The sequence below is a fragment of the Cibotium barometz genome, chromosome 30, assembly GCF_041138505.1.
Source record: "Cibotium barometz isolate CiBa-2024 chromosome 30, ASM4113850v1, whole genome shotgun sequence".
Lineage (NCBI taxonomy): Eukaryota > Viridiplantae > Streptophyta > Polypodiopsida > Cyatheales > Cibotiaceae > Cibotium > Cibotium barometz.
Genome location: NC_141075.1, coordinates 29,568,084 through 29,575,209, shown reverse-complemented (window position 1 = coordinate 29,575,209; position 7,126 = coordinate 29,568,084). Strand labels below are relative to the sequence as shown.

Genomic DNA, 7,126 nt, shown 5'->3' with positions numbered 1-7,126 from the left:
TGTTTCACCATCAAATATAGCCTGAATTCATCTACCTTGACCGGGATTGATGACTCGAGCCAAGACATTTATCTTCTACAAATCAGGAGTGATCGGTAAGGAATTTTTTATTTCTTATCGTATTACTATTTTTGTATTTATAAATATTTTTCTTTAAAATCTTACCGTGGTAGATCACCCACTGTCCAAGTGCAATAGATCACCCAAGTGCAATAGATGCTCTTCAAGCTCAATTATTGAGTGAGAGAAGACAAAGCAGAGCTCTGGAAGACAAATGAGAGCTCAATTATTGAGTGAGAGAAGACAAAGGAAAGTTGTGGAGGAATACAAAGGAAAGCTCAAGAAAGAAAAGTTTCATGTGAAGGGAAATGACAAGCATCTTTGGGATCTCATTTTGAGGAGAATCGTACAACGTGGGCTACCATTAAATCTCAAGAGTCCAAGAAGGAGAGTAAGATCAACAAGAATGAATTTACTTTTCAAGATTATGAAGGTTAAAAGGATGCACGAATGGTACATACATGGTTGATCCAACTCAACGATTATTTTTCTGAGAGAAATTCTCTGAGGAGAACAAAGTCAAGTGTGCTAGTAACCATTTAGTTGGGAGTGCATGGTGTAATGTCACTAGATAAAGTAGGTGTAAACCTAAGTCTTGGGAAGCTTTTCGGAGATTCTTATAAAAGCAAAGCTAGGCAGCACTTGGATATCTTTAGGTAGCTAGAGAAGCAAAACATATCTGCTAAAGTTGATAGATTTTGGCAAACCTACAGCTTCAAGCTAGGCAGTAGTGGGATATCTTTAAGCAGCTAGAGAAGTAGAACATATCTACTTATGTTGATAGATTTTGGCAAACCTATTGCAGCTTCAAGCTTTAGAGAAAGTGAGTGAAAAAGAACAAAGAAGAAAGTTTGGCAGGATTGCAACCAACCATTAGAGCTTAATTTCATATGTTTCACCCATATTCTCTTAGCACTACCATATCTTCTTTAGCTATCAATTCTGAGAAGAAAAATGGTATTCCCAAAAGGGGTTTAAAGCACCAGTCCCATTTTCAAGAAACCCTAGATAATATTTCTTGAAAGTAAAAGGAATTATAATAGCACAATCATACACTGGTGCTGCGAGGGCAGCAGCAACAATTATAGCCACTATTTGCAGTGAGCCTATTGGGATTTTGAAGTGGGATTTCTCAACCCTTCCATCCATTATAGCTCCTTGCTCCACAAAGTACGAATAGGAAGGACTTCAATCCACCTTGCTGCATGTGAGAATTCTCTTGCTGCATGATGGCTGCCACGCCCACCGGCACACAAATCTGCACAAACAGTTTATGCTTATCTAAGAAACACCATTAATCATATTTGAAGGTAGAACAACATGAGCATCTGTGCCATCCAAGTAGTCCCACTAGTGGTGCCTAGTGTACATGATTCATTAGATAATGAAAGTTTAAGATCCTCAAATAGTGGTGCCTAGCGTAGATGATGAAAGTTTAACATCCTTCTTAGTACTTACTACAACAACACTACATGAGCATGTGCCATCCAAGTAAGATGATCATTAGATAATGAAAGTTCAAGATCCCACTTACCTACAACTAAAGTACATGGGCATCTCTTCCATGCAAGTAGCCCCACTAATATATCCTGAAATTCGCTCTTAATGAAATTTAACACTTTACTTTCTCAAACATCTATAGAAACAATGTTTACATCAAAATGAACACATGAACACACTGGATCCATAACCAATTGGAAAAGTTAATAGTTAAAAAGATTTTTTATTAACTTAAGCTCATTAAGAAAAGTTTCCTTGGGTAAAACAATGTTTTCCTTAAGAGTAACAAGGTTTCCATTGTGATGAAAAGACATCAAATGTTTGACCCAATCAACAAAAAAATCATTTTTTTTAATGAACCATTCAATCCCTAAAATAATGTCTACATGACCCAAGCTCATGACATGAAAATCAAGTCTATCTGAGTACAACTGGATGTCTAACGGTAGTTTTGACACCTTCTTATCCCAGAATTGAACGTGTCCTCCAGCCATCCTGACCTTGTACATGTGATCATTATGTGTAGTTTTCAGCTTCATCCTTTGTACCATAATGTTTTCAATAAAATTGTGAATACTACCAAGATCAAACAAAATATGAACCTAATGTCCATTTATTGATCCATAAACACAAAATAATTCGTTCAGACCAAAAACGTCTTTACTGAGAGTACAATCTGAACATTGGCTTCCTTCAAGATGTGTAATATTGACTTTAAAAAATTTACCTTGAAGTTCTGTAATGTGTACAGATTTCTTTGGTATGAACTTCTTTGGTGTCATCTTTTACCCAAGCGCGAAAGGTGCTGTAGCTCCATTCAAAGGACAGAATTTCTTTGTGTGTCCTTTTTCCTTGCATTTAAAACATGTGATATTATCCTTGCTCAAAAATTTCTGCTTCTTGTTTTGGCGTTGTCAGAATTTTTTGGTTTTGGTGTGAAAACCAACTTTCTTTTTTGTCCACTATTTGAAAAAGTGAACGTGGATTTCTTTTCATTAGACGATAGTTTTGAAGTGTTGGCACCAACCATAGTCTTATGAAAAACTTGAGCTGCCAGAATAGAATCCTCAGTTGTTTTGACCTTGCATTTCTTTACCTCGTACACTAATAGTCACGAGCTAGACCATTGAGTACTTGGGCCACATTGTGTATGCGAAAGCATGTTGATCCTAAGAAAGTTGAGAGGATTGTTACTTGGCCTCAACCTCGTAACATACATGATGTTCAATCATTCTTGGGTTTGTGTAGTTCTTGTAGGAAGTTTGTAAAGAATTTTGCACATATTGCACATGCACTTCTCGAAATCCTAAAGAAAACTAAAACCTTCCGTTGGTCTAAGTGACAAAAGAAATCTTTTCAAGCTTTGAAAGAACATCTCACAAATGTACATGTGTTGCAAACAACCTACAATCTTTCTTTATAGTTGTGATCGATGCTAGTGATCATGGTATTGAGGTAAAACTTATGCAAGGCATGCACCCTATAGCCTATGAGAGCCACAAGTAAGGCCAACAACTATATTACTTTTATGACAAGGAATTGATTGTTGTAGTGCATGATCTAAAGGTTTGGAAACACTATTTGATAGGATGAGAATTTCTAATTAAGACAGATCAGTAGAGTATCAAGAACTTGCTCTCTCAGCCCCTAATCTCAAGTAGACATATCAAGCAGGAAGAAAAGAAGAGCTTGCTCTCCATAGATGAGGCAAGCCCTAGGAGCGGCTCCAGTAGTAGTGTTCTCTTGAAAGAATCTCACAATATGCCAAACGAGCAAGCTACAGCCAGCATCAGTACTAAAATAAAGAGAAAAGGGACCTCAGCACACACAGTGTAGCTTAAAAACAATATTCAGCCAGCAACAACAGAGATTCCAAAGAAAAGAGATCACCGATTGTTGCTCCATGTGATCGAAAGCGAGTCATGTCTCTTCTTCTTCAGTTTGCCGGCGGCTATAGTAACACATGGCTAGTTGGCGCTGCTATTGTGAAGCGGAGGTCACTACAGAAGAGAGCACACGGCCACCATTCCCAGCAAAAAAGAGAAACTAGTTGCCGCCATAGCTGTCCTCGAAGATAATGATTTAGTTATTGTGCAGCTATGATAAAAACCCTAAGGGTTTGAATCCTTTTTTTTCTTTTAGTGGTGTACAGAGTCTTCCACAAGGTATAGTTCACATGTGCTCATCATTTCCAAGTGTTCTTCATATGATGTGGGCTTGAAAACAAGATCATCCAGAAAACATTTTCACCAAAAATGTGTGACCTTAGTACATACCGTCAATATGAACAGGCAAATTCATGCCCAAGAGTTGAAAAATAATGTAACCTTTGATAAAATGTGGCCAAATGAGCACGCGTGTAGTAAGTGTGTGAGGGCAAAGAAAGAGATCTCGGGAAATAAATGGGCAAGAGCCACTGAGTTGTTCACAAGCAAAAGGAACAAGCTAAAAGCCTCTGAGTCCAAGGTGAAAAGCAAGCCAAAGAGCCCAACAAATGAAGGGCACCAAGGGTGCTAGTAAAGAAATGGCACCCCACTCTCCCGATGGTGTGTAAAGTGTCAAGACAAAGCTAACATTGTAGCTCATAGAGAAACCTATCCGACCGCTCCAACCATATGAGTATGGAGTGTAGATCAAGTCAATACATGTTAGGTGTTAGTCCCTCATAAGATTGAGGGGAGGTGTTGAGAAATAAAATGTGTGAGGGTGCAACATGAGTAGAGCAAGGGGAGGAGCATGCACATTAGAAAAGAAATATACTAAGGATACATTGGCGAAGGTTCATTTGTATGGTCATTTGTAAAAGGTGAAGTCAAAGGTCAAAAAGGTAGTACATGGAATGTGCAAGGGAGCACATGTAGTGTAAGCATTTATGGACACATGGTTGGCACAAGGGTGCACACATCTTGTGAGTTGTGAGCTCCATGAGAGCTATAAAAGGATGTACTTGGATCAACTCTAATGCAATGAGATTATGTGGGTTTATGATTAATCACTTGTCATTATCTTGTTATTAACTTAATCATATTTTATATTATCTTAATTAATATGCTTAATCATGCCTCTCATTTGCTTTGATCCACCATGAGTTAAACCATGCTTGATTTTTTAGCATCCTCCCCTCTAATGTCAGGGAGAAAATTGCATCCAATCTTGTGTTTTTTATTACTATCTTATGTGTTTGTTTATACTTGGTGCTAGGTTTAACATTCCGTTCATACTAATTGAATTCTTCTATTTATTGGTTAATATGGGTAAGGAAAATCTCTATGTACAAGATCCTTTGACACTTTGGCAAGCTTTTCTCAAAGTATTTAGTTCAATGGAAGCACTACTCTTTTGAAGATGCAAATTGGCTATAACTAAGGATAGCATTTTCCTTGTTATTTCGAAGACAAGAACATCCTAGAGAATCAAAGGAGGGGAGAAATAAGGTCTCTCTAATTTTGATAAGAAAAAAATTACTTCTTTAAAATTTTCTATATTCATATAGTTAAAATATCAACTTGGGTGCATGTATTTGTATTTGCTGTGGTCGAAAAAGAGTTGGGTGAATGTATTTGTTGTGGTTGAAAAAGAGTTTTGTGACCTTTAAATTGGGAGTAAATTGGTTATTTAAAAAATTTATGATCGTCAAACTCAATATTTTATTAGGTGTATGTGAGCTTAGAGAGCATAAGGAAATAATAAGTCTAACCAAAAGAGGAGGGGAGAAGAAGAGAAAGAGTATGCTTATGACAAGAATAGTGTAGTAGGAGAGAAGTTTAAACAAAAGGAGGGGAGAAGAAGAGAGAGAGTACGCTTGCCAAATCGCGTGATAGTGAAGTGGTAAGAAAGGAGTTTGAGAGTCCCTAGGTGATGGATTCAAATCTCCCCCTGTGTGAGCGATGGCATCTAGTGTGTGTGAGTAGTGTACTCAAATTTCTAGCCAAGCCCAAAAAAAGGACAAAGAGTATGCTTGTAACAAGAATAGTACATTACTTGCTTTTATTAGGTGTAAAATACAAATTTAGACACAACTTAATGCTTTTGATTGAAATATGAACATATGCTTTTGTAAATTGTAGAGATGAAAATAGAGTGCATGATTTCTTTTTGTGGAGAAAAGAACTATGTTTTTTTTTTAACAAAAGGGACAAGAAGAACAGGGGCTTCTATACATTAAATGTTACAATTAATCATTCACATGCTTTTGAAAGACGCTCATAATTTTTAACATTGTGTTACAAATACCTCTTGATCTTGAGAAGTTATAGAACAAAAACCTTCAGATTTCAAGATTTTTCTTTATAAATGATTTCGTGATTTTTGTTGGAATTAGGGTTGCAGGAATGCACACACAACTTCAAGAAGATGAGGAAGCTTGAGCACAACACAGTAGTGTATTATGAGTGCCAAAAAATGAAAGATAACAAGCCCTAGAAGATAATGGGCGTATATACAATGCACGGGGGAAAAAACCTCCTAGTGAGGGAAAAAGTGCCCCGGCGGTCCTAAGTGTGTTCACACACATCACTACTATAATATGGTAACAAATCCCCCCTGGAGTGATGCGGTGAACAAGAGCTAGCACTCATGTATAGGGAAGTGTCTAGCTATGTGGACGAATCCACAAAAGGGAGTAAGCCCAAAGCTTTGCGAAAAGCTTCGAACTTCTCACGAGGCAGAGCCTTTGTGAAAAGGTCTGCAAGGTTATCCTGTGTTGGCACATAAGCCAAACTGATCTCTCCTGCAGAGAGTCTCTCCCTGACATAATGGTAGTGCACCTCAATGTGCTTCGTACGAGCATGGAACACTGGGTTCCGCGCAACTGCCAATGCGCTCTGACTGTCAGTGAAGATGGTGGTGGCAGATGGCTGCCCAACACCCAAATCAGCCATAAGGCGTCTGAGCCACACACACTCAACCGTAGCTGTGAAAGCTGCCCTGTACTCAGCTTCACAACTAGAAGTGGCCACAGTAGGCTGCTTCTTGCTCAACCATGATATGCATGAGCTTCCAAGCATGAAGCAAAAACCACTCGTGGACACGCGTGTGTCATAACAACCAGCCCAGTCAGAATCTGAAAAAACATGTAAATCTGGCGGCAATGATCCCCCCTTGGGATAAAACAACCCAAGATGCCGAGTACCACTCAAATAGCGAAAGATACGCTTCACTGCCTGCCAATGCTTAATGCCTGGGCTATGCATAAATCTGCTCACCTGTGAGACTGCAAACTGAATGTCTGGCCTCGTAATGCATACATAAATGAGGCAACCAACAGCTGTCTGATAGAGTGTGACATCAAAGTGATCTCCAGCATCATGAAGACTCAACTTCAAACCTGTCTCCATTGGAGTAGCAATAGGCTTGCAGTCTTCAAGGCCAAATCTCCGCAACAATGTTTCAATATACTTTGTCTGACACAAAGCAATACCTCCATCACACTGCTTAAATTGTATCCCCAAATAATGATGCAAATGCCCCAAATCTGACATCTCAAAAGAGGCATTCAAATCAGCCTTAAAATCAGCAATATGATTCTCATTTGGTCCTGTGAGCAGCATGTCATCGACATAGAGAG

At 38.5% G+C, this 7,126-nt stretch overlaps 1 long non-coding RNA gene across 1 annotated transcript; it reads right to left on the bottom strand.

Annotated features, from left to right (window-relative positions):
* Positions 1-1,000: 1,000 nt before the first annotated feature.
* Positions 1,001-4,286, bottom strand: LOC147621365 (uncharacterized). The gene is made up of 2 exons (XR_015269814.1): positions 3,451-4,286; positions 1,001-1,318 (listed from the first exon to the last, which is right to left on the bottom strand). It is a non-coding gene; the product is annotated as an uncharacterized LOC147621365 (long non-coding RNA).
* Between the last annotated feature and the right edge of the window lie 2,840 nt (positions 4,287-7,126).